This window comes from Antennarius striatus, chromosome 2 (assembly GCF_040054535.1).
Source record: "Antennarius striatus isolate MH-2024 chromosome 2, ASM4005453v1, whole genome shotgun sequence".
Classification (NCBI taxonomy): Eukaryota; Metazoa; Chordata; class Actinopteri; order Lophiiformes; family Antennariidae; genus Antennarius; species Antennarius striatus.
Window position 1 is genome coordinate 9658027 of NC_090777.1, and position 27762 is coordinate 9685788.

Consider the following 27762-nt stretch of genomic DNA (forward strand, 5'->3'; position numbering starts at 1 on the left):
AACATTAAGCGCCTTATGAGTACACTGAGTTCCACAATCTGTAAAAATGTTTTTGTGTAATTTTAGTCAGCGCTTTGCCAGCTCTAAATTGTCCACCGACATAGGATGTATTACGTCACTACCTATGCTGGCAGCGATGGACCAATTAGAGAACATTACGCAAGTGACACGCTTACGACGCAACATGTAAACTCCAGGCTATCAGTTCCGGTTGTTCCAGTTCACGTAAAGAGACCAGGTGGCTTTTTTCATGCTTCGCCGTCTCTCTTGATATGTGACTCCATGCACGCCCACACCACCGCTTCTTTAAAAACCACGTGAAGAGGCTGAATTATGAGCTTGCCATCATCCTGGGAGGATTAACAAAATAACTCCAACCACTGGACATCGGTGTAAATAACTTTTAAAGTTAAGCTGCGTGCGTTGTGGGAGTGATGGGAAACACACGTTTACTAGGACTGGAGGCAGTGCCGAGCGAGTTACACCCCCACAATATGTGTGTGGATTGTAGATGCGTGGACTAACGTATCTGCTTCGACTTTTGTCCGATATGTCTCGCTAAAGCCGGCATGATTACCGGACAGCCACCCAGATATCAGACGGTCAGCGATAGTGAAATTGCCGAGCTGTTCAATGCAGACCGAAGATGAGGACTTCTTCTTCTTTTCCTTTCGGCTTTTCCCTTCATGGGTCGCCACAGCGAATCAATTTCCTCCATCTAGCCCTGTCCTTTGAATCCTCTTCTCTCACACCAACTACCTTCATGTCTTCCCTCATTACATCCATAAACCTCCTCTTTGGTCTTCCTCTAGGCCTCCTGCCTGGCAGTTCAAAACTCAGCATCCTTCTACCAATATATTCACTATCTCTCCTCTGGACATGTCCAAACCATCTCAGTCTGGCCTCTCTGACTTTATCTCCAAGACCTCTAACATGTGCTGTCCCTCTGATGTACTCATTCCTGATCCTATCCTTCCTGGTCACTCCCAGAGAGAACCTCAGCATCTTCATCTCTGCTACCTCTAGCTCTGTCTCCTGTCTTTTCCTCAGTGACACTGTCTCTAGACCAAACAACATCGCTGGTCTCACCACAGTTTTGTACACCTTTCCCTTCATTTTAGCTGAAACTCTTCTATCACACAACACACCTGACACTTTCCTCCACCCGTTCCATCCTGCCTGGACACGCTTCTTCAGCTCTTTTCCACACTCTCCATTGCTCTGGACTGTTGAGCCTAAGTACTTAAAATCCTCCACCTTCTTGATCTCTTCTCCCTCTAACCTCACTATTCCACTTGGGTCCCTCTCATTCACACACATGTACTCTGTCTTACTGCGGCTAACCTTCATTCCTCTCCTTTCCAGGACAAACCTCCACTTCTCTAGCTTCTCCTCCACCTGTTCCCTGCTCTCACTACAGATCACAATGTCATCTGCAAACATCATAGTCCATGGAGATTCCTGTCTAACCTCATCTGTCAGCCTGTCCATCACCATGGCAAACAAGAAGGGGCTCAGAGCTGATCCCTGATGCAGTCCCACCTCCACCTTGAACTCCTCTGTCACACCTACAGCACACCTCACCACTGTCTTACAGTCTTCATACATGTCCTGCACCGTTCTAACATACTTCTCTGCCACTCCAGACTTCCTCATACAATACCACAGTTCCTCTCTGGGCACCCTGTCATAAGCTTTCTCCAGATCTACAAAAACACAATGCAGCTCCCTCTGGCCTTCTCTGTACTTCTCTATCAACATCCTCAAAGCAAATACTGCATCTGTAGTACTCTTTTTTGGCATGAAACCATACTGCTGCTCACAAATGTTCACTTCTGCCCTTAGTCTAGCTTCCACTACTCTCTCCCATAACTTCATTGTGTGGCTCATCAGCTTTATTCCTCTGTAGTTGCCACAACTCTGTACATCTCCCTTGTTCTTAAAAATGGGCACCAGCACACTTCTCCTCCATTCCTCAGGCATCTTCTCACTATCTAAGATCCTGTTGAACAACCCAGTCAGAAACTCTACCGCCACCTCTCCTAGACACTTCCATACCTCTACAGGTATATCATCAGGACCTACTGCCTTTCCACTCTTCATCCTCTTCAATGCCCTCCTCACTTCATCCTGACTAATCTTTGCTACATCCTGGTCCACAACAGTCACCTCTTCTAGTCTTTGTTCCCTCTCATTTTCCACGTTCATCAACTCTTCAAAGTACTCTTTCCATCTTCCCATCACACTACTGGCACCTGTCAATAGACTTCCATCCCTATCCTTAATCACCCTAACCTGCTGCACGTCGAAGGATTAAGCACAGATTAATCAAAAAATAAAGAAAATAAGCCCTGAGGAAAATATTACCGCTACTTACGCAAGAAATTTTGATTTACTTAATGTAAAAACACAGTACTCGAATAAAAACACAGTATCGACTGATAATCGAATCTCCCACAGGTTCCTGAACGCAACATTCTCATAGCTGCTCTGCCATTGGCTATTACCTATCTTCCTGGCATCCCATTGGCTAAGAGGGATGCCACTCCACCTCTGTGTGGAGCTAGAACGTTGTTTATGGAGCGTCTCGGCATTCGGCACTCGACCCGTGATGTAGTCTGATAGTTTTGCGCAAATATAATAACTTTGTCACCACGTTATTAAAACAAAAGGAAGTTTAAGGAATTTCAGACATCGCGTGGGTGGTTGGAGAAATTCAAAAGGAGGACTGGAATTCCCTCTGTTGTTCGACATCGTGAGATAGGAGCGCATGAACCAAAGAGGGCAAAAAACAATGAGGACCGCTGTTAAAAGGTAAATGACCGTCATTATTTTTCTTTACTCTATTCTTTGTTTTTTACGTTGTGCACAACTTTCATTTATTGTGTAATAATCTAATCGTAACATGTATTTGTTTCATGTTTTGATGTATTTTTATGCTTTATAAAACATTTATGTCAGAATTTTTGTGGGTTTGGAATGGATTAGGGCATTTTCATGGAAAACGCGTCTCTACTTACGTAATTTTCTATTTACGTAATTTCTTCCGGAACCAATTAATTTCGTAAGAAGAGGTACCGCTGTAAAACCTTTCTCGAGCCAAATGAAGGACCTTATCGGCTCCAATATGTCCCATATCGTCATGCAGGTGTTTCAGCACCGTCAACTTCAGCTTACTGGGGAGAACCAACTGTTTCCGTTGTCATGTCTGTCTGCATAATATTCCTTTGTCTAGTCTGAGTGTCTCTGGTCCCATTTGTCTCTTGTCTTTATCACTTGGATTCCATCCTCTTTTCTTTAGATTCATCACCTCACTGATGTGAACATCTTCCATTTGAGCAGCTTGGACACTTTTTGGAGTGATAACTGGAGTGCTTTCAAAAGTTGTTTCATCTGCACTGGCACATTGCTGCAACGCGGCTACCCATGGCACATCACTGTCATTAATTTCTTCAATCTAAAAAAATCTTGCTCAGTAAAAACTGGCTGCTCATTTCTTTCTGAGTTTTTTTTTTAACATTTTTTATTTAAACATAAAAATAAAAACGTATGCTATCTAAAAGCATGTTGAGGTCAGGAAAGAACTTTTCCACTGTAACCCTCAGTCCTTTTGTATCATGCAGGAATTTTTTTTAATCTTTTGTGAATCATATTTTTTGTCTTTTTATTTACTTCCTTACCTTAACTATTTCTTGTGTCTGAGTTTTTTCTTTTTGAATTTTTAAAAAGTACTCATCCATTTGTAGCCAGGGCGGTCTGCATGCTCCGACTACACTGCATTGTGTTCTGGTGCACGACAATAGACTGGACACAGAGGTGACTTTTCCGCTGAAATTTGTTCCTGCAGCGTGATGAAATTAAACAAACTAGGGTGTGAGTGTTCGCTCTCTCCATACAACACCTCCCGCAGTCAGATTCAAGGCAGACTCACTTAAAACATTCAAAAATGTCACAGAAAATAAAATATAATAATGAAAATAAAATACAGAGCACATGAAAGAAAATTAGAATTTCTGAACATAGCACAGGACACTAAATACCTGTACACATACCTGCAGCGTGATGAAATTAAAAAAAACCAGGGTGTGAGTGTTCACGCTCTCCAACACAAGAGTAAAACATGTCAGCCTCTCGAACCCGGAACTCACTGACATGTCACCCCTGTGGGCTGCCAGATTGCCCCCTAATCCTCCCAAAACACCCACAAACTCCCAAACGTAACTGTGATTAAACTACAGTTTATTAACAGAAATGTGAATGAACATGAAAAAATAAGCAAAAAAGGGAACGAAAAATGCACTCAGACGCACACAAAAAATAGAGAGAGAGAGAGAAAGAGAGAGAGCATTGGATGGAGGTCAGAAAAAATATACAAATTGCTGCACTCATTCTTTTCTTACCTTTCTGTAATAAAAAGTAATGTTTAGACGTATTGCCTTCTTTAATTGATGATGAATTTGATATTTTCTGCATAAATCAGCACACTGCAATTAGAGCATTTCTTCACATTTCCATGACTACCCTACTGTTGGCCTTTTGGCTGACTCATAATACGGTTTATACATGTATGTATCATGTATTGTGATTTCTGTTTCACTTCTGCGTGTATGAACATTTCATTAAGGATCTTCCCTTGTCTGTGTATTTTATGCAAGTATTTGTCTCAAAAGTATGTGTGTTCAGTTGTGCAGCTAGCTTGGCGGTGGATGCAGCAGCAGTTTTCCTCTGCATAATTGTGTGCGGTTGTTGAGATAGTCATTACTGTGACAGATGAGCCAGAGCTTGTCATAGTTTTTCTGTTCTCTCGACAGGCAGATGTCTCCTCTTGATCTCCTTCTGTTGCCATTTGTCTCACCGCACACAGTGTTTGGTACTATATTTTCCAAGTCAATTAGCTAACGAGCTGCGAACGGGTAGATAAGACCAATCAAGATAATAGTGATTGTGATGATGGTAATTATGCCAATGAGGTTGTGAGCCACCAGGTCATCTTCTGGGAGAGGCAAAGTAAACATGGATGAGATGCAGAGAAAAAAAATCTTGTCAGCTCCTTCTTGTGGGAGCATGCAATTAAAACAAAAAAGCCAAACATCTTTTAGTATTGAAAGAGCCTGTGCTGTTCACGTTGACTCGTGTATTCACTTTGATGAAGAGGAGCAGCATGTATTTCATACTCGGTGACAGACCCCAGGCTGCATGAGCAATTAGTCAGAAAATATGTGCAAACAAAATAGACATGGTTTGGAATTAATCAGGCTGATAATTTGTCATTTTCAGTTGTCACCTGGCTGTGGCTAACAGCAGCGGTACCTGCATCAGTCTGGTTTTACGAGCTTGTAATTGTGACGGAGATGCTGTAAAGCCTCAGGAGAGGCTAGAGGGGAGTGTGTTTGTGTGTGTTTGCCTGAGGATATTAATATGTGCTCCCCAGTGGTTAACAAATATGAAATGATACACAACAACATAAAGAGCTCCAGCAGAGAATTAACAATGCTTCTGTGGAATGGCAGCATTTTAAATAATGAAAATGTATTCAAGCAACATATTGAATGTAAATATTTTATTATCATCCTCCAATTCCATTGCTTTAGCATAGAGAACACACATTGATAGGTTCAGCTCTGCAACCTTCCCAGCAACACAGACACCCAGGGTGGTGTCAATGGCTGTGGATGGCATGACAAGGCTTCCAATTGTTACATTTGGGCTGAAACAAATAATCAAAACATCTACCTACCTGTCTGCTTTGAATTCATGCCTTTCAACCTGCTGCCTACTATGCCACCCAACAAAGCAACCAAGCACATTTTTTGCCCCAATTTTCTTGCCATAACTGTAAAAGTTACGGCAAAAAACTTATTATAAACAAATAGTCATATCTTTTGTGGTTTGGGTTGGGGTCATGACCATGTTAATCAACATCATCCTACAGCCTGTTTTATCGTGTAATTTCTGTTGGTACAGAAAGGCTCTCGTTGTTAGGAACAATGGGAAATGATGCTTCAACAGTGACAAGGAAAAAGTAACCAAAATAATATACTTCACAGATTACTTCTTCAGGGTAGCAGTTACAATTCTTAGCTGAATTTTTATCATGGCTGTGAAACCCATTTCCTCTTAGGATTGACCTCTGCTGTGCATTCAGTGTCCACCATCGTCTCATTTTCTGAGTTCTGCTTTCTTTGCTATTAACCTCTATTCTATGTTGGGGGGCTGTAAGTCAATCCACTAAGTGTTGGAATGGGGACCAGAAGTTGCTGTTTCGAGATCCGGGTGGGCCGGAATATTTGGAATGTGAACTAGCAATGGAGATGTGCAATCCCCCCCCCCAACTTAATCACCACACGGTAAATTCTTCAATGCAATCAGGACATATATGAAAAACAGATGAAGTCTGTGACCTTTAAGAATTCCAACAGAACCTCCCATGATCAATTTTAGGCAAATTATGATGATGACTAAGTAACAGGACTCTCAAAAATAACAACAGGCACATAAAATTACGCCTTCATTCCTCGCGGTTAATGTGTTCCAGGAACCACACACGATCAATGAATTTCGCGATAGAGCGAAAAACTATCTTATCATTTACAGTAACTTAAATGTTTATGACCCCTCCCCATATTGATATTAAACTGCCCTTTATCTGTATTACCTTTTCAACTGTTTAAAGAACTTTTGTGTCTCACGTACTGTGAGTCCAAGACTCACTGAACAGAGCACACATCCACGTGCCGTCAGCCAATACAATGCGCGTAAGGTAACACATGACTGCCTACCAAAAATCCACGATGAGGTGAAGTCACGAGCACTGTACGCGAATGTGCGAGGGTACACTGTATAATAGTTTAAAGGAACAGTAAACTCATTTTAAAGTAATGTATATTTTATCATGAAAGAGTAAAAATATTTATTTAAAAATTTCCAGATGTCTGGCATCTGGAAAGCCACTTCCGGCTTTCAAGGAGAGCAGACGTCTATTCTTCTGTCTGTCGTTGTTGATATCTCTCGCTATCTCTGTCGACAATAAATGACGATAAAATGACAATAAAAACTGGAAAAAAGCCCTAGAGCGAATGGCCTCTTCTGTGGATGAGTTAAGGAGCTACTTTAATAAGTTCAGCAGTGGCTATGATAAGAAGTTGGAAGAAAAGCTGAAACAGGTACTAGACTGCATGGAAAAAATGAAGGATGACATGGAGAAAATGCAGAAAGATACAGATGAAAAAAACAAAGAATGGTTGTCCTATAGCAAGGATAACAAAGAATGGAGGAAATAGAACAAATTATTTGAATAAATGATGTGATTATCATCTGGGTCAAAATTAACCCGAGGATTTACGCACATGCTGTGGCCAGAGCAGAGGGAACTGAACACAGCACTGACTATGAACAGTGGAACAACAGGTGATTTCTCAACTGAGGGATCTGGAGATTAATATCGATCCGGACCAGATCGAGACATTTCATCTACTACCATCTGGAGGTAAAAGACCACCTGCAGTGCTGAAAAAAATTCCTAAATAGCAAGTACAAAATTACTCTTCTGAAACAAGGCCCTAATTTGAAAGGAAAAGATGTATACATCAATGAGAATCTCACAAAAAGAATGCTGATATCGCCAAACAAGCTCACCAGCTGAAGAAGAATGGGCTGATTGACAACACCTGGACGATCTTCATCAAAACAAAAGGGCTTTCTGCGGAGCAGATGGAAACAATGATGATCAAAAATGTGGAAGAATTGGAGAATTTAGACCAATAAGATATGACCAAAAATAAAAACTCTGTAACTTCAACACAGCAGAGAACAGTCATATCTGCACTGTCTGAAGAAATGAAAGATCCAACATGGAGAACTGCAAATCAAGATAGCGTAATCAACAAAATGACCAAACTATTTTGTGGATTATGACCCAAATGGAATTTAGGACACCAAGTATTACATGGAACAGTTGAAAAACCATTCAACAATGTCAAGAAATGTCAGAAATGTCAATGTCAGAAACATGGACTAATGAACAAAAAAATCATAGATTTCTGCTTGGAGAGATAACATTACGTTTAAGAGTTTAAAGAGCATGTTGCTATCTTTTGACAATATACACCTGTAATAGGATGTATAACGTTTTAATGTGTCTGTAACAAACGGGTTAATTCTTGGGTAAACACTGTCTGCTGAAAGGTGAATGTAATCATTATATTCTTGTTGAGAACACTGGCAAGGTCAACTTCATGTTTTGACTATTTATGATGTTAACAAACCTTGTGTTCCTAGGAAGAATGTAAACATGGTTATATTCTAGGTCAAAAAGCTAATGTCTGGAAGTGGATAAGAGTACGAACGTCTGTCAAAATTCAATGGATGAACTAGTTGAAAGCATTTAATGTCTGAGTTTGTTGACAATATATTGTAATGAGAAAGATGTTTGTTGATTTTGGGGGACGGGAATTTCACAAGCCTCTTGGCTTCTACCTGTCATTCCTTTTCTTTCGAATGTTGTTGTTGATGTTGTAAAGGTGATGAAGGAGTGAAGTCTGTTCTATTAACATGTCAGAAAAAACCAAAAACTAAACAAAATAAATAAATCCTCCCTGGTGTCAAGAAACCTTAAAACCTGCGTTAAGGCAGCACCGTCACGGGGGGTCTTGTGTCATCGGCGACACCCATTGCTTCATCAGTTAGGGCAGCCATTACAGCACAATACAATCAATGAAGCAATACAGTACATCTGATAACATCATGGTTACCTGTTAGGTGAATGGATGTTCCTACACCACAGGAGTTAGACACAAAGATAAGAACCTATCTTTCTTCAGTATACCTTCTGGAAAGGTTGGAGAGCAACAGAAAACAAGGATACACAGGGTCAAAAGGACCAAAGATCCAAGAATCTGCCATGAGCACTTCACCCCGGCTGATTTTGAAAAATATTTGAAGGTACGATCATAGTATTTATTCTGAATTCCCAAGGTTTAGTAGATAATTAGTTAATGTCTGAAGCTACTGGAGGTATCACATTATCATACGATTATGACACTCATGAAAAGTAAACAATATGTTGAGTCTCCAGCAGTGTAGGTCTATAAGAAAAATAATTTAGCATCCAAAGCAGCCTTAATTGTAAAATTTTTTGAAAAGGAAATGTTTTAATTTTTAAATAATGAGAGGGTGTCTGCCTCCCGAACCAAGGTAGGGTGATGGTTTCACAACAGAGGGGCTTGATAGGTAAAGGCTCTAGCCCCTGTCCTACTTTAGTAGGTTCTAGAAACCACCAGTTGGCCAGTATGTTGAGAGTGTAATGGATTTTATAGAACTAAGAGTTCAGATATGTCAGTGCCTGGCCATGAAGGGCTTTTTAAGTGAGGAGGAGCATTTAAAAATCTATCCTAGCTTTCAGAGGAAGCCAGTGCAGCAAAACCAACACAGGAGAAATATGTTCTCTGGTACTGGTCCTGGTCAGAACACGGGCAGCAGCATTCTGGATTAGTTTAAGTGTCTTCAGTGACTTTTTGGGGCAGCCTGAAAAAAGTGAGTTACAGTAATGTAGTCTGGAAGTGATGAAATTGTGGACAAATTTCTCCACACCATTCCGTTTTAAAATATGCCTGATTTTATCTATGTTTTGGAGATGGAAAAAGGCCATTCTAGAAACCTGTTTTACATGTTAAACAACAGATCCTGATCAAAATGACAAGTACATTCCTCACAGTGGTTTGCCCTGAAATGTGATGCCATTCAACCCTGTGATGGGCATTTGGTTGGAAGACAGTTTGCTGATTTTTTATTACTCCTGTTCTATAGTGCCACCACTCAGGCTCAGCTGGCTGCCGGAGGAACCTTGGTTCTTAGGAAGTGAACCACAATCACATATTTTGGGAAATTTACGTAATGGAAAGGATTATCTATTCACCAAGGCTTCAAAAGACTAAATTTAAAGAATTTTGGAGGGATTGGAAAAGACATATCTCCCAGAAATACCCCTCCTTTATTTAATGTACATTTATTTTATCTATTTATTTTCTGTTGTCAATATTAACTATATGAAACCCCTTGTTCTGCTTTGTTATTGTTTTTATGTTCTGTATGTTTGGGAAAAAAATGTAAAAAGGAAAGCATACAATATATGGTAGACAGTTGGTTTCCATGGCAACTCATGAGCACCAGTTTGAGAACAGAGGCCAGACCTCTTTCTGGCTTTGCTGCATCAAAATATATTTTTTTTGTTTGTACAACAGGAGACTTTATCATAACTAACTATCCTGTCCTGTATGGATACACACATGAAATACTTTTGTTATTAAACGTAAACAACACAAGAGACAAATTACATTCAGGAAGGATGTCAGCTCTTAGGTCAGTGCTTGTCTGTGATGCCAAATCTTGTTAACAGCTCTGCTGTAGCACATGTCTCTCAAATAAAGGGAGTGTAAGAAGTGTCCTCTGGCATCCAGAGTGTCCACAGCTCACAAACAGTGAACTGCTACGTGACAGCAGACTTCTTCTTTTCCTTTCGGCTTTTCGCTTCAGGGGTCCCCACAGCGAATCAGTTGCCTCCATCTAACCCAGTCTTCTGCATCCTTTTCTCTCACATCAACTACCTTCATGTCCTCTTTCACTACATCTATAAACCTCCTCTATGGTCTTCCTCTAGGCCTCCTGCCTGGCAGTTCAAAACTCAGAATCCTTCTACCAATATATTTACTATCTCTCCTCAAGACATGTCCAAACTATCTCAGTCTGGCCTCTCTGACATTATCTCCAAAACCTCTAACATGTACTCATTCTGAATCCTATCCTTCCTGGTCACTCCCAAAAAGAATCTCAGCATCTTCATCTCTGCTACGTCCAGCTCTGCCTCCTGTCTTTTCCTCAGTGACAGTCTCTAGACTAAACAACATCGCTGGTCCCAACACAGTTTTGTACACCTCCCCTGTCATTTTAGCTGAAACTCTTCAATCACACATTACACCTGACACTTTCCTCCACCCATACCATCCTGCCTGTACACGCTTCTTCATCTCTTTTCCACACTCTCCATTGCTCTGGATTGTTGACCCTAAATACTTAAAATCCTCCACTTTCTTGATATGTTTTCCCTGTAACTTCACTCTTCCACTTTGGTCCCTCTCATTCACACACATGTACTCTGTCTTACTGTGGCTTACTGCTCTGTCTTACCGAGGTTAGACAGGAGATTCCTGTTTAACCTGGTCTGTCAGCCTGTCCATCACCATAGCGAACAAGAAGGGGCTCAGAGCTGATCCCTGATGCAGTCCCACTTACACCTTGAACTCCTCTGTCACACCTACAGCACACCTCACCACTGTCTTACAGTCCTCATACATGTCCTGCACCGCTCTAACATACTTCTCTGTCACTCCAGACTTCCTCAAACAATACCACAGTTCATCTATGGGCACCCTGTCATAAACTTTCTCCATATCTACAAAAACACAATGCAGCTCCGTTTGGCCTTATCAGTACTTCTCTATCAACATCCTCAAAGCAAATACTGCATCTGTAGTACAGTCAAATCTCGGTTTTCGAAAGGCTTCTGTTCTCGACCAAATCAGTTTTCGACCAGAAAATCAGAGAATTTTACGTCTCTGAACTCGAACCAAAATTTGAACTCTGAACTCAACCAAACCGAAAGAAGCCGAGCGTACCTGAGCGCGACTCACTCGGGAGCCGAGCGAACTCGAATGCCCAGGATGCTTCCTCCGTAGAGCATTTGTGTTCAAAGTTCAATAGGATATATTTTATTAAAATAAAACACAGTGTCTATTTCTACCCTTTTTTATTAATGGTAAACAGTATACAGTGCAGTTTATGGTGTAAACCGAAATAAGCCGAGCGTACCTGAACGCGACTCACTTGGGAGCCGAGCGAACTGCCCAGGATTCTTCTTCCGTAGCACATTTGTGTTCAAAGTTCGATAGGATATATTTTTTTAAAATAAAACACAGTGTCTATTTTTACCCCTTTTTATTTATGGTAAATAGTAAACAGTGCAGTTTATGGTGTGAAATAGTAAAAAAAAAACTTGGAACGGATTACCCACTAACAACATCGACCATCACACCTTTGATTTCTAGCTTCAGACTAATCACTCTATCCGACACTCTTTTTACCTCCAGGACATTCCTAACAAACTCCTCCTTCAGGATAACTCCTACTCCATTTCTCTTCCTATCTACACCATGATAGAACAACTTGAACCCTGCTCCTATACTTCTAGCCTTGCTACCTTTCCACCTGGTCTCCTGGACAAACAGTATATCCTCCTTCCTCCTCTGCATCATGTCAACCAACTCTACATTTTCTTATCATAGTTCCAACATTCATCGTCCCTACTCTCAGTCCTATACTCTTGACATTCCTCTTCTCTCTCTTCGTATGAACATACTTTCCTCCTCTCCTTCTTTGACTAACAGTAGTCCAATTTCCACTGGCACCCTGTAGGTCAACAGCACCGATTGCGGTTGTTTTTAACCCGGGCCTCGACCAATCAGGTATGGAAGTCATAGGTTTGATTCACATTTTTGATTTGGCAAACGTTTTATGCCGGATGCCCTTCCTGACACAACCCCCTGTATTTATCCGGGCTTGGGACCAGCACAATAAGACACTGGCTTGTGTCCTCTTGCGGCTACATTTGTCATGAACCCCGTCTGTTAAGTATTTTATTTGCTTCCCCATGTTTCATGTCTTCCTGTTTTATTTTGTGATCACTTACCCCTGTCTCTGTTCAAGGTTCCTGTCTGCCCTGCCCCCTCCCCCTCTGTGTGCACCTGATCCCTGATTGTGTCTCCCCGCACCTGTGTCTAATCCCTCCCCATCAGTCCTGCATATATTTCCTCTTTGTGTCTTGTCTCGTCGCCATTTCGTTAATGTTCCTTGCTCACGTTCCAGCCTTTTTTCACAGCCCTTGTCTTAGTTTATCGTGTTTGGATACCTCTGCCTGGTTTGACTGCCTTTCCTGTGTACCGACCCTCGCTTTGAATAAACCTTGTTTTTCTGATCTACCGGTCCTTGTTGTGCACTTGAGTCCTGCTTTCCTGTGCTACGTTCATGACAGCATTGCTACGTGACAGCAGACTGCTCCCCAGAATAACAAGCAGGCTTTGATTTAAACAGCAAGTTTTTCTAACTTAATATGAACGACCAATCCCCAACCCTCGTGCCCCTGCTTTTCTGCCCCATGCAGAAAGTGCAGAGTGTTAAATGGCTTTAACTTGAGGGGCAAAATGGCAAATGGATGAAAGGTTGTTGGCGAGGAGCCTGGGGCTGTGAAAAGGAGGAGATACAGTGTGAGGGTGCTCTGTGGTGATGTTGAGGGTGAAGAGCTAGATAAGTACTGCTGCCTGGTTGTCTTGAGTGATCTCCCGATGGTCCACCACAACCTAATTTTATCCTCCACTGAGCAGGAGAGCAGAGGGAAGCTGGCTGTCCTCCAAGGCCTGCGCAAATTCCCGTCTTATAGGCTTGGGATTGACATGGTTCCCTATGGGGCTTTGGGTGTTTGCGTGGTGGGGTGAAGTAAAGAAGCAACATGGTGTGTTGAGAACAATTTAAAGAGCATGAGAGAACACTGAGGTTAACGACAGAGGCTGATTGGTAGAAATAAGAGTTGTTGTTTTTTTTTCATTGAACAAGGAGGTTGGTAGTCAAAGAAAGAATCATATATAAAAAGGGAAGATAGATACGGGAAAATATTTTTTGACGCTGAATAGAGTTGTCATTCAACTACTTTTTTTATCTACAGAGTAGGTTAAGGACAGAGCAAGTGAGTGGTATGCTTCAAAAACACGAGAATTTTCTTTATTAAAAAAAAAGAAACATTTTAGAAGTTTCATCCAAATAACACATGGTCAATCATCTCACACACACACACACACACACACACACACACACACACACACACACACACACACACACACACACACACACACACACATACAACAACAAAACTCACGCCAAAGTCACTATTCTGTATTTGGTTGATAAGCTAATTTTTTAATTTAATTTTTTTAAATTTTATATACTGGTTTGATCCCCGAAGGGAAATTAAGAACTATTAAGAACTAAGCTATGCTCCTTATTAAAGACAAACATTAAAAAAATTGTAAATTGGGATAAGCCTATTTAAATAAACAAAAAAATATGTTATGTATTGAATTGTTACTGTTATATTATGTATCATCAAACTAGCAGTGTAATACAGTCATGAACATTTGTTTTTCTTAGAAAATAAAAAAAATGGCTCATAATGGTTGTTATGGAAGCTAACTTGCAGATGTTATTACTACCCACTGTAATTTAACTGTACATGTTTACCTTGCCATTAGACAGTCTTCAAAACACACTTTGCTACAGTCCCAACTTCATCTAGCTTCTGGTGTTTTTTTAAATTTTTATTTGGCTTCATATAGCATTACTGTGACAGTCCGATGGTCACATTTGGATTTAGGTCTTTACAAAGCTTTGTAAAAAGAACAGTCTGTGACGTAGATTGCCGCCATCATTTATGCAACAGTTTAGATGTGAAACTCTCAGTTTTTAGTTGGAGCTAATTAACCACGAAATACTGGAGATATGATTGCTTACATTTTATAGTTGCAATTATTGCGTTCAAAACTACTTTTGCTTTCATGTATAGTCAGTCCCACGTGATCAGTCTGACTGGTCGCCCGACCGTTAGCTGACACTAGAATAGGACAGTCAAAAATCAGGGGCCTCATTCTCCATCCACACATTTCAGATCCGGAGCTCCTCATCCAATTTTTTTTACGCTCATCTCCTCATTCCTTCCCTGATCACTCAAGACATTTTGAGAGGTGCACTATGAGACCGGGCCATCATTCACCATCACTGAATTTTCAGTTGCATTGATTGGTAATATCCAATCTGTTCAGGTCGATGACAGACAAAAATAGTAGGGTTGAGCCGGGTACTTGTTTCAGACAAGTACCTGGCTAAAGCATTTTTGACCAGTACGAGCATGATACGAGAAAACTCGTCAATACTCATGCTTGTGCTGAAAGAAAATCCTCATAACCGGTGGTTCCCAACCATTATTACGCCAGTTTCATCAAATAATATTTTCACGGACTGGCCTTCATTTGCTCGATAATTGTTAATTACGCCAGGACAGCTGTAGTCTATTAATAAGTAATCCGCAGTGGTTTTATGTAAAATCCAGACAACTGATAATAAACAACCCTTTTTTTAAATAAATTGATTATCAACATCTCCGTAAACAAAAAAATTGTAAGAAATAATTATATTATATTAAAGTGACTCCACTGATGAAGTTTATTTTGAAATACAGCGACTTACAATCAGTGCATTCAACGTAGGAGAAATACTGATCATTTCCAATGATTAGATTAGTGCCTGAGCGCTGTAGGTGACTTGGTTGTTTAAGGGATCAATAAAGTTCTACTCCACTCTCTAAAAGGGTGAACAAGTCAATCAAATAATTAGAATTGCAATAATGAGAATTAGTAGTTGGGTCATTCTCATGAAATTAGTGAATCACCGCGGCGGCCACAATTTCAGTTATACAGCATGCAAGTTAGTCACTGAACAAAAATATAATAATAAAGCTGATAATGACCTCTACCTGGAACAACAACTGATTTCATAATAAAAAATAATTATATTTATACGTAATTTTGTTTTCTGTGTTAATTGTGTTTTGCTAGTCATCATGACTTTTCTATTACGAGCTAAAAATGCTCAAGTTCCTCATCCTCCGCAACACATTTCTCTCCTACCGCAACACTTGAAGGCCAGTTGCGGTAGAGAGAACTTTTGTTGCGGTAATGAGAAGTTTAGGCTATTACATACACTATAATATATATTATGAATTAATACTCCGCAGTTTGGTTTTCTTTACAGTAACTGCAGAAAATCCCACTTCACAAAGACAGGAGGTTGGAAATGGAAGCAGGGTTTTTTGTTTTTTTATACTTTTTGGGCGATCTCAGGATAATCTGTCTTGACTTTAATCCAGAACACTGGCGCAGCTGGGGTGCTTAATTTAGGGTAACAGCTGGTAACCTGCCATGTGACCGAGACCTGTCAAGCGGGACAGACGCATGCATTCGTCTGTGAGTCATTCTGTACAGATGTCACTTTGCAAATAACACATCTTTAGACTGGTAATCAATGAAAACAAGAAAGTCAAACATTTTGTGCCACCAGGTGCCTAATGGCCACGACCCGACACCAGGTCATGACCCAGTGGTTTGGGACCACTGTCATAGACAGATGTAAGAGATAATAAGATACAGTATTTTCCGCACCGTATGGCACACCTAAAAGCCTATAATTTTCTCATAATCCCGTAGTGCGCCTTATAATCCAATGTGCCTTGTATATGGATTAATATTAATATTAATATTGGTTAAAAACAAGATCGCTGAAAAAAAGCCAGCAGTCATGCTGCACTATGTCACCAGGGGCACCCTCAGACAGTATTCAGGCCGTACTATGCCCCCTAACAACGGTAGTCAAGGGGCGTCGCCGAAGTGCCGACTCTCACTCCTGCTGTTTGACAGCAGAGCAGCCTACTGAGAGGAACACCGGTGACCGGCTACAACAACGTAGCAAAACATTGGGAATTTTCAACAATTCTATTAATAAAGTTTGACCGACTGACTGATCTCAGTATTTCCCAACTACTGTTGCGCCGGAAATAACCCACTTTAAACTTAATTGGTCTAAAAAATGCTATTGTCGAGTGTCAGTACTGGATTCTAGTGACAGTCCATTCTATTAGTTTGCGGAAACAAACAGAGAAACTGGCATAAAGGCGAATGAAAGACCCTCAAAGCTCAACTTCCAGCCTTTTCTGAAATATCAAGAGCAGAGTCACTGCTAGACAAGGGTATCTGGTGTGCTGCACTGATTTGCAAATGTAGTTGATAACTCTGGGGGGGAGGCGGAGGGGCTCATTTGGGTTAGAGTATTCTGTCTGGCAGCGACGTGCTGTGAGATTCACGATGGTGAGACACCGACGTTAAAGTCAGTTCTATGAGTAAAACAGTGTCACATTTGCCAGTAAATTAGCAGCCTGACATTAAAAACTGGTTAAAAATTGTTTAGACAGCAAATATCTGCACCTCACCGCCGACTGGACTACCGATCGATCAAAACAATATTTAATAAACGATGACGAACATCGCTGCTTCAAAGTTCAGATCAGGAAATAATCCGCCCTGTTCGAACTGAGTGGACTCATAATGAATTAAACCAGTTTTAACATCAGGTTTTTTAATTTGTGTGTTGACTTCTTTCTAAGATGGCAAAGTGATCAAGTGATCAGGTTTCCTTGATGAGGCTCAGAATGGCTTCATTGAAATAACAATAGCCTTTCACAGCTGAGTAAAGGTACTCACAGTCATGAATTCTCTAGCTAGTGGACGGATAGCGCAAATACAGCCACTAGTTTTTTAACTAGTGGCTGGTAGGAGCACACTGGCAGACTACATCTTGTGTAGACGGTGTAATCTAAAGAAGATCAGTGACTGAAAAGAAGTGGTAGGCGAAAGTGTAGCCACACAGCACAGGATGGTGGTATGTAGGATGACTATGGTGGTGACAAAGATGAAGAGGGGAAAGGCAGATCAGAGAACAAAATGGTGGAAGCTGAAAAAGAAAGAGTGTTGCGTGACTTTTAGGAAGGAGTTGAGATAGGCTCTGGGTGGTCAGGAGTTGCTTCCATATGACTGGAGAACTTCAGCTAATGTGATCAAGGAGACAGGTAGGAGAGTACTTGGTGTGTCATCTGAAAGGAAAGTAGTGGTAGTAAGAGGTGTAGATGTGTATACAGAGAAGGAGGTTAGCTAAGAAGAAGTGGGAAAGTGAGAGGACTGAGGAGAGTAGACAGGAGTACAGGGAGATGCAGCGTAAGGTGAAAGTGGAGGTGGCAAAGGCGAAACAAGGTGCTTATGATGACGTGTATGCTAGTTTAGACCGTAAGGAGGGAGAGACTGATCTATACAGGTTGGCAAGACAGAGACAGAGATGGGGAGGACGTGCAGCAGGTTAGGGTGATTAAGGATAGGGATGGAAGTGTATTGACAGGTGCTAGATTTATCGATGGGAAGATGGGAAGAGTACTTCAAGGAGTTGATGAACGAGGAAAATGAGAGAGAACAGATACTAGAAGAGGTGGCTGTTGTGGACCAGGGAGTAGCAAAGATTAGTCAGGATGAAGTAAGGAGGGCACTAAAGAGGATGAAGAGTGAAAGGCACTGGTTCCTGATGATATACCTGTGGATGTATGGAAGTGTCTAAGAGAGGTAGCAGTAGAGTTTCTGACTGCGTTGGTCAAAAGGACCTTACATAGTGAGAAGATGCCTGAAGAAAAGAGGAGAAGTGTGTTGGTGCCCATTTTTAAGAACAAGGGAGACATGCAGAGTTGTGGTAACTACAGAAGAATAAACCTGATGAGCCATACAATGAAGTTCTGGGAAAGAGTAGTGGAAGGTAGACTAAGGGCAGAAATGAGCATTTGTGAGCAGCAGTATGGTTTCATGCCAATGTGGCAGCTCAAGGGCGGATTTGGAATTGAGTTTGCTTAATCTTAAACCGTCCTTTAATTTGTTATAGCCAATGCCACCTTGGGAATTTCACCCAAGGATATATGGTTTTATCAACCCAAACAGTTTAAGACATACAGGTTCGTTCTATTCAATGAGGGCATGAGACGTGGTTCCACGTTCAAACAATTACATTTATTTTCAACATGTTTTAAAAATAAATCTTTAAAAGGGACAACTTTCTTCAGGTGCTGAGGCTCATCGACAGTGCAGTGGTTGTGGAACACAAAACGGGATTCCCAGGGAAGAAAAGCATCCAATCACTCGTGGCACACACTAACACACACTCAGTGAAACACTCAAAGTCGGGGATCACAGCACACTATATGAGGGAAACACCACCAGGGCACCAGGAACCACCAACGTCTGCTCTCAGCAACTGAAAAGGTGAAGAACAAAAAGGGAATTAGTGGGTCACACACACCAAAAGGTAACCAAAATACAACTCAAATATTACACTAAGCAATAAGGGTGGCAGCCCCCCTCCAGATAACTAATACAAAGTAACATGTGCTGCCAAACCAACAAAATAACTCAATAATTAAACCCAAAACCAATATTCAGTTTTTAAAAAAATGTATCAAACACAAGGAAAATAATTAAGTACTGTACTTAGAAAAATAAAGGAATAAAGCAATGAGAAAATGTAAGCTAACTCATGAAAACAAATTCAACCAAAAATATGTTTGCCCACAAATTTAAACCAAAAATGAAATGAAAAAATGAAAAGAAGAGATACAAACAAGACGTAACTACAACCCAAAATAACCCCACTGATCTCAGTCAGTCATTAAGATTACGTTTAAAAGCTGGGAGAAAGTCAGCTTTACATTAACAATATATTTGGTCCAGTCAGTTTTTATCCTTGAGACTTCTTGACAGCGACCGACTCTAGGCCCGAGCTGGGTTAGCAGCCGTAGCTTCAACTGCACAGAGCACCTGAGAGTCTTGTAGCTGCAGCAGGCCGAGGCGAAAAAGGGAGCTGCCGACACCTAGTCAGAATGGGTGCTGCAGACACTAAAGCCAGGAGAAAGCAGCCGCAAAGCGAGGTCAGCAACACAGGCCAGAGGACACAGTCAAAACAGCGACAACTAGCAGAGCAGAGCAAAGGCGAAGCAGGGCAAAGCAGCATCCACGCAGCAACAAGATACGATGTTCTTACAATAACTCCCCAGCAACACACCCGGTCCTCACAGCCCCTGTTACAAATAAAGAATTAACTTTAGTGAGGTCTGGAGGAATAGTGGAGGAGCAGAGGAAAAGCACAGGCTTGTCATCAGTCATACCTGCCAGTCAGGCCCCCGTGAGAGATCACCCCGAGGGAGAGCGAAAGGAGAAAGATGAGCGCATCATAAAAGGTGCTGTACGACGGCGATCTCTAGAGCCGCAGACTGTAATGGTGTCTAAAAGCAAGCCCAACCAGGCAAATCAGTGCAACAATATTGAATGGGCATTACTAGCAGCCACTGCCAACATACCTGCACAGGTAACAGCGAGAGGGAGGGAACGACAGGACCCGGAAGTGACAAGGACGGCCAGAGCAAGAGGGAGGGGAGGCCGCCAACACTCTCTTTTACAGAGTGCCACCATGAGGTCATTGGCTGACAGTGACTCTACACAGCAGCTCATAATTAAACACAGATGAGACACATCATCCTGCCACACCAAAAAAGAGTACTACACATGCAATATTTGCCAGGAGTGTGATCATAGAGAAGGACAGAGAAGTCTAGAGGGAGCAGCATTGTGTTTTTGTAGATTTGGAGAAAACTTATGACAAGGTGCCCAGACAGGAACTGTGATATTGTATGAGGAAGTCTGGAGTTGCAGAGAAGTATCTTAGAGTGGTGCAGGACATGTATGAGGACTGTAAGACAGTGTTGAGGTGTGCTGTAGGTGTGACAGAGGAGTTCAAGGTGGAGGTGGGAGTGTATCAGGGATCAGCTCTGAGCCCCATTTTGTTTGTGATAGTGATGACAGGCTGACAGACGAGGTTTGACAGAAATCTCCATGGACTATGATGTTTGCAGATGACATTGTGATCTGTAGTGAGAGCAGGGAACAGGTGGAGGAGAAGCTAGAGAGGTGGAGGTTTGTCCTGGAAAAGAGAGGAATGAAGGTTAGCCGCAATAAGAGTACATGTGTGTGAATGAGAGGGACTCAAGTGGAAGAGTGAGGTTTATGAAACATTTATTACACATAAACCACCGCATCCCCCCCTTCCATGGCTTTTAAGCCATGGACTCGAACTGGGAAATTTAATAAAAAACACCAAATTTCAAAAAAGATTGCACTGATCTTTGACTACTGTCTCACTGTTCTTCACTGCAGATGTAGGCAAAAACCCCAATGATGACATTATATGGTGAAAATTCCTTCATGACCCTCACTGAGTGATCGCTCTCTTACCCTGTAGGGAAGACAATTCACAGGAAAAATTAGTACCCTCAAAAATAATGACAAAGTATTTAAACAAGACAGTATCTTTCACCAATGAACATTACTGAACTGCATGAGCATGAATATATGTTTTCAGAATAATGATCAACCAAGTAAATGCACTTCTATTATATATATGAAATTATGACTGTAAGCCTACAGCGTCTTCTTTAGTCCCGCACTTGCATCGACTGTAGTTTCCAATACTGCTGTTATGAAGGTGATATTGAATAATCGCTGAAAAACACACTGAAAAACTGAACAATGTGAAGTAATGATAACATGAAAACATTAAGGTGAGTGCGTTATGTGTGTATACTTCATATTTGTGAGTCCTTTATTTATGCACTCTGTGAAGGTTAAGATCACCTGTGTAGATTCTTCGTTGGTGACAGAAGTCACATTGTTTGGTCCTTCACAGTACTGGAGTGACATCCTTTGGTGATGTTATCTTTCTATCTTCTCAGAGGGGAAGCTACCAGTCCTTATTGCCATACTGTACTTGGCAGAATGGCAATAAGGACATTCCTCCCAGATCTGTGCCCCTAAAAAGTGTGAGGATCTCTCTGCTTCATTGACGCTGAGACGAGCCAACCCCCTTTGTAGTCAGACTTCCCCTCAACACAATGGGTGGGCGAGTCTGGGATAGGAGTATCTATTTGAAAATGACAGGTTGATCCAGGAAAGGCAGGGTTAACATACCCTGAGGTACATTTGTGGTTCTGGGTTGACTTACCCTGAACTTGGAAAACCAGCGATTTTGGTTTCAAAAAACTCTTTTCAGGGTTAATTTTCTTGACCCAGAGTAAGTTGACCCGCAGTTTGACAGGCGCGACAACTTGGAAAAAAGCCATCATCAATGTAAACCTGATTCAGTGATTCACCACTGATTTATGGCAGTTGACGTACAAATTTTAATTTATGCATATAAAGACTTTGAGGACATTTTCAGAAGAAACAGAAACAGCGCTGCAGCCTCAAAGAAGAGAGAGATGGCGTGGGAGTGAAAAGCTGCTTGAGTCAATGCATAAGTTTAAACGTAGTCCGCTGCACTCACGGTAAAATTACGTGGGTAAAGGGCTTGAGTAATAGTTTATTAATTTATTTTATTTAAGAGCAATCCAGCTGGGGAGAAGCACACATGTCAGCAGGATACGAAGGATAAAAACATTGTTAAAACAGGTCAGACTTCTGCATTAACTCAGGGATACTCCTCATCCTCATTATGTTTGACAGTGTACAGTAAATATTTACATCACGTTAATCACCTTCAGAAAGATCCAGGGCCCATTTCACAAAGGCAGGGTTAACATACCCTGAGGTAAACATAACGCTCTTTTCCTGGACATAAATGTGCTCTCATCTATATGAAGTTCTGTTAAATAATAAAATCAATTTAAACATTTTAATGTTACGTAAATAAAACAGTAAATCGGCATATGCACGTTACAAAAACAGTTGAGATTGCGTGTACCTATATTATCTAAGAACTGAAATGAAGAGCTGAAATGTAGCTTGATTGCAGGGTTTCCTTAATACAGAAATAACCAAAACTGGTTTAGTTCTTACATCAGTAGCGGTGGCATTGTACTGCTTATAACAGCTTAAGGTATTCCAAGTTTTATTTCCTGTCTGTTTTAGTCACATTATACACACAGGAGTTACTAATTGATTAAAAAAAAACCATAACAAGAAATTGAAGAAAACAGGTGATCTAATATTTTATGTTACTGACTGTTCTCTTCCCAATGCGTAACACTGTGGTGGCAAACAGTGACATTTAGTCTGCACTGAAGTATTAACACATTCTCGTTATTTTTTAACAGAGCATGGATGGACAGTAACAGAAGGGTCCCAACTGCACAGATTATCACAGTGAAATAGACGCTCTGTGACCACCAGCATTTTTTTTTTTTTTGTGGAATTCATATGCAACTATATGTTTTAATGTCCTCCTCATGTATTCCCAGCTATCTGTTGAAGTTTATAGAATTCACTTTCTAAAAAAATACGGAAAATATAAATGGTTCACTAGGATCTCCAGATTAGGAGGGCAGTGGGGGACTTCAACTCCAGAAGTACTGGAGCACAAGTTAGAGGTGGGTTATGGTCACAGGTGAATCATGTTAACTATTAGAATGTTAACTATTGTAACGATACAAAAACTAACTTTGTATTTGTAAGAAATAAAGATGACCAAAGGAAATGCATATTGTATGTTTTTATTGCCCGCTGTGATGGTGATGGTGACTTAGACTGTGAAATGATTCTGGCAGATGGTGTCTGTCACTACTCTGCCATCCTGGATAGCAGGAATCATCCTGAGGTGACCTAGGCTCTCTCCTGTAATGTATAGTGGATTCATTAGAGGGGATTAAACAATGAAGACAAGTGAATTACTGTGCAAATCTTTAGGTTACTGACCACATTACAGTCTGTTGCTCAGGTAAGACTCATAATACATCCAAGAGTCAGGAACAGACCCAGACCTCCACATCAGAAATGTAGTCTGAAGCATCACACATGATCTGGGCATATGTTAGTTTATCTATGATGCAGTCTTTAACATGTTTAAACAGCATGTCTACATGTACCTTGATGGGAATGTGGGTACCACATGCAACCAATTGCACTGGGAAATCCTAAAAGCTAACCTGGTCAGGAGCAGGTTTTCTTCCACAAACCCAGGGTTTCCTGTGACTCTGGCCCCTTTCACAGCAGCTCGTGCCATTTCATTTCCTGGTTCATTCAGATGGAGAGTCTTAGCGACCTAAGGTTTTATAAATAACTCCGTATTTTGTACATATTTTAGAGGCTAGCATGTCATGTCCGTTTGACGTGGAGCCCCTTGATGGAGTTTCCGAATTCATTAATAATTGTATCGCGTTCAGATGTGCCATCATATCCAGACAGTTCTCTTTATGATCGGTGCTGGTTCACGTCCCAATCCAACACACACACACACACACACACACACACACACACACACACACACACACACACACACACACACACACACACACACACACACACACACACACACACACAACCTGATCTATCCTCACGTCTGCAGCAGCACTGCGTGTAGCGCTCTGTTCAGTTTTTAATTTTTTTTTTTGCAAACGGTAATTTTCCTATACAATGTTGGAGATGGTCAGTGCGCCTCGCCTTTAAACTTTTACCCCAGCTTTTCCAATTTTCCCAGAGAGAAAACTGCCAAAATCATCAAGGAGGAGTTGTATAAATCTGATAAATGAATTTAAAAGTATGTTCTCTTAATGATATTGTGCTGCAACCTCAGACTTGGGTTAGTAAAATTAATTTATTTTGATGTCCCAATGTAACTTTCTGCCATAGATGGTACCCACATTCCCATCAAGGCTCCCTCACATAATGAAGGTGATGATGTGAAGAGAAAGTCCATTCACAGCAGATAAACAGTATGCAGGTACAGGTAGAAACAGGTACTGTTCCCAGACCTGGGATCACTATCTGGTCGGCTCCACTGCAGAGCAATTAGACAGCAAACAGTCAGCAATCCAGAAGGTGTTCACATGACATGTAGCGCACCACGCTGTTTTATCCTTTTTAACACATCTGGGACTCACCGGTGTTTCGAAGTCCCATTCTTTGATCCGAACCACTAAACTGGTTCACCTGGTGAATGAAGCGCCAGTGTGTCACCTGAGTCACATGTTCTTTCCATGTATGAAGCAGGCTTCGAAGCAGTGGTTCACAAGAGAACACCCACTGAGTCCGGGGCGCATATGCCATGCTACTATTTGTTTTATATAGTTACTGATTGTTTTTGGCCCCAAAAATGAAAGATCAAAGATCAATGCTCACCTTGACTTCATGTCATTGAAAGCTACAAATCAAGCCAGAAATCTTGGTGTAATTATAGACTCAGACCTGAATTTTAGCAGCCATTTAAAAGGTATTACTAAATCTGCCTATTACCACCTGAAAACCATTGCTCGAATTAAGGGGTTTCTGTCTCAACAAGACACAGAAAAACGTGTCCATGCTTTCATTTTCAGTAGGATTGATTACTGTAATGGTGTCCTTACAGGTCTACATAAAAAAAATCAATCAGGCAGCTGCAGCTGATCCAGAACGCTGCTGCCAGAGTCCTTACAAACACCAGAAAACTGGACCACATCACTCCAGTCCTTAAATCACTACACTGGCTTCCTGTGAGTCAAAGGATAGATTTTAAAATATTACTGCTGGTCTACAAATCTATAAGTGGTCTTGGACCAAAATACATTACTCTGTGTCCCCAGAACAAGAACCAAACAAAGTGAAGCAGCATTTAGTTATTATGCTCCTCACCTGTGGAACAAACTGCCTGAGGTCTGCTCAAACGGTCACTTCATTTAAATCAGGGCTAAAGACATTCTTGTTCAATGCAGCATTTTCCTGAATTTGTTTTTTAACTATCTACATTTCAATATTTTATGTCTCCTGTTTAAATGACTTCTCTTTTTCATTGCTTTTTATTGATATTTTAATTTTTTTTTTAAATTTAATTTTATATACTGGTTTGATCCCCGAAGGGAAATTAAGAAGCACACTCTAGCTAATGATTACAAACGCATGCATACATATATGTGAGTACAGGCCCCTGTATCACACACACACACAAAGGGGCCTGTAGGCATGCAGGGGAGGTAGAGTGGCAGGCAGCTCCTTCTTGGTGCGCCTCAAATGAGCAATTTGTAAAGGGGACGGCACCTTGCTCAAGGGTGCCTCGGCAGTGCTCCGGAGATGAGCTGACACCTCCCACTGTTAGCTCACCTCCGGGTATTTTTGGGGGGGCGGGAGCGGGAATCGAACCGCCGATCTTAAATCATAGGACGACCCGCTCTACCGCCCGCTTTACCACTGAGCCACTGCCGCCCAATTTATTGTCTTGTTTTAATCCCCTTTTATCTTTAAAGTGTCCTTGTGTTTTGTTGCCTTTGTAAAGCACTTTGAATTGCCTATGTATGAATTGTGCTATATAAATAAACTTGCCTTGCCTTGCCTTACTGTTAAATAAACGTGTTAACTTTCGGAGCCACTTTCAGCTGGCTGTGACACTTTGTTGTTTAAGATTATTGAATTGAACTTCCCTTTCAGAGTTGTGCATTTGGGTTTAAGTCCTAGTCCGGGTTTGACATACAGGTACATGAAAGTGTCTTCTATTCTCTGCAAGACATTTTTGCTTGTGATAAAATGACCCTGTCGTCAATCATCATTACATCTCTTCCTTGGACTGGAGGGAGAAGGATGAAGAGATGGGGAAAGACAGGAAGAGAGCGTATGAGAGGAGAAAAAGAAAGTGCCTAAGACTGAAAATCCGTTACAAAAGGTAAGTCATTGATTCTGTAATGGGAAATTAATGGAGCTTCAGATGGATTTGACATTACATTGTCAGATGATGAAGAGTTATGCAGGTCATTTGGCTCCAGCAGCCATTACCTTACAGATAGTGTGCAGGTGTGAGAGAGGAGATGACAAAGGAAGAATAAGAACAAGTTAAAAAGGAATCCATTAAAAAAGAAGAAAAACATCAATGCAATCTAGTCTCATCTTTATTCAAAGTTCAATGGCAGTTTTCACTGAAAGCTCTTTAGAGGCAAATACTGTACAAAAAAATCATGTCATGTCATTTTTGATGACTCATGGTTGTAATAAATGATGCTATGTGCTTCATTTGTCCATGTGTGAGTATTTATTTCAATCTTTGTCAGCTATTTTTATTTGATTACATTAAAAAAAAAAAAGAAACGATGAGAAGCTGTAAATACCGCAAAAATCAGGTGCTATGAAAAATTCAAGTGAAATCTATAACTGTTAAAGGGTCCTATTATGAAAAACATTTTTTCAGGTCTCTAAATGTACATAGTGGTCCTCCCAAATCCTTACAAATCCTAGAATCTGGAAAACAATTGCTTCCTGCATCAAAACATTTTTGGAATCCTTTGGAATTCATGGGTGGACAGAATCAAAACGATCAGATTCATAGAGCGCTACATGTGACGTCACACCTGGCACAATTGACAGAGTCATTGACCTATCCTGAGTCATAATTGATTGTCCACCCCGATAAGTGTGGTCATCCCCGAGGTGCAGTTCGTTTTCAGGCTAAGCTAGCAGTGTCTGGCAATGACTTGGCTCAAAGCTAGACACTGAAAGTTCCACACAACCTGTTGAAGTCAGCTAGCGTTTCGCTAACTGATTAGCTCTGCTTCAGTCATTGTGTGCATAAGACGTATCCTCAGCCTCATAGTGAAGTTGTTACAAAATCAACTGGTATTTGATGAATAAAAAGCACCTTTGGCTCTTCTAAGTGACCTGAGAACTGCATGTATCCAAACCAACTATACTGCTCATTAACAAACAGCCTTGGCCTTTATTTACTGCCCAATAAATATTAACTGTCACCAGTCAAGGGTTACATTCAACTGACCTAAACCCTGCAAGGGAAATTATCTAGGCAGAAATGAAGAGGTGAATTTATCACTTGTTTCCGTATTGTGAGAGAAAAAGAGTAGATGGATATGTTCACACACACACACACACACACACACACACACACACACACACACACACACACACACACACACACACACACACACACACACACACACACACACACACACACACACACACACTATAAGGAACATTTAAGAATGAAGAACTAAAAAAAAAAAAAAGATAA

The 27762-nt window shown here is 41.0% G+C and overlaps 1 long non-coding RNA gene across 1 annotated transcript; it reads right to left on the reverse strand.

Annotated features, from left to right (window-relative positions):
- Positions 1 to 18792: 18792 nt before the first annotated feature.
- On the reverse strand, positions 18793 to 20092 carry LOC137601783 (uncharacterized). The gene is made up of 3 exons (XR_011037097.1): positions 19901 to 20092; positions 19777 to 19813; positions 18793 to 18993 (listed from the first exon to the last, which is right to left on the reverse strand). It is a non-coding gene; the product is annotated as an uncharacterized lncRNA (long non-coding RNA).
- Between the last annotated feature and the right edge of the window lie 7670 nt (positions 20093 to 27762).